The sequence below is a fragment of the Coturnix japonica genome, unplaced genomic scaffold (assembly GCF_001577835.2).
Source record: "Coturnix japonica isolate 7356 unplaced genomic scaffold, Coturnix japonica 2.1 chrUnrandom762, whole genome shotgun sequence".
Lineage (NCBI taxonomy): Eukaryota > Metazoa > Chordata > Aves > Galliformes > Phasianidae > Coturnix > Coturnix japonica.
In genome coordinates, this window is record NW_015440122.1 from 23,851 (window position 1) to 24,976 (window position 1,126).

General features: G+C 57.7%; 1 long non-coding RNA gene across 1 annotated transcript in view; it reads right to left on the reverse strand.

Moving 5' to 3' along the window:
- Positions 1-862, reverse strand: part of LOC116652705 — an 8,987-nt gene extending 8,125 nt beyond the window's left edge. The window contains exon 1 of the long non-coding RNA XR_004305850.1: positions 507-862. This is a non-coding gene — a long non-coding RNA (uncharacterized LOC116652705). The remainder of the gene's footprint in view (positions 1-506) is intronic.
- Between the last annotated feature and the right edge of the window lie 264 nt (positions 863-1,126).

Sequence of the window (1,126 nt, forward strand, 5' to 3'; positions counted from 1 at the left end):
AATGACCCCATAGCCCCCCATATCACCCCATAGACCCCATTAACCCCATAGACCCCAATGACCCCATATCCCCCCATAGACCCTAATAACCCCATAAACCCCAATGACCCCATAACCCCCATAGACCCTATTAACCCCATAGACCCTAATGACCCTATATCCCCACATATCCCCCCATAGACCCTAATGACCCCATATCCCCCCATAGACCCTAATGACCCTATATCCCCCCATAACCCCCATATCCCCCCATAGACCCTAATGACCCTATATCCCCCCATAACCCCATATAGACCCTAATGACCCCATAGCCCCCCATAGCCCCCCATTATCCCCTCCTAGGACCCCCATATCCCCCCTAGGACCTCCACATCCCCCCATACCCCCCTATAGACCCCATAACCCCAATAACCCCATAGACCCCATAACCCCATAGACCCTATTAACCCCATAACCCCATATATCCCATATAACCCCATATAAACCCCATTGACCCTATAACCCACCTTACTATCATGGTGTATGAGCCTCAGTTCATAGTCGGGCAGGATGTCATGGCGGCGGTTGACGTCCTCCAGCGCCATGTTTACGGCTGGCAGACAGGCCTGACCGCCCGGCCACCCCCCGCTCATGGGGAACAGCGCCCCCACGTGGATCAACTTGCGAACTGCAGCCACGGGGGGCGGCGAGAACAGACCCCCAATGAGAGCGAGCAGCGCCCACCCCCCTTTATTACAATGGGGGCCTATGGGGGGCGAGAGGAGACCCCAGCCCAAGGCCAGCAGAGCCCAGCCCCATTGATTAGAATGGGGTGGGGGGCTTATGGCCCAGCCCCATTGATTATAATGGGGTGGGGGGCTTATGGGGTGGGGGGGGGCCATGAGACCCCAACCCAAGGCCAGCAGAGCCCACCCCCATTGATTAGAATGGGGTGGGGGGCTTATGGCCCAGCCCCATTGATTAGAATGGGGTGGGGGGCTTATGGCCCAGCCCCATTGATTAGAATGGGGTGGGGGGCTTATGGGGTGGGGGGGGGCCATGAGACCCCAACCCAAGGCCGGCAGAGCCCACCCCCATTGATTATAATGGGGAGGGGGGCTTATGGCCCAGCCCCATTGATTAGAAT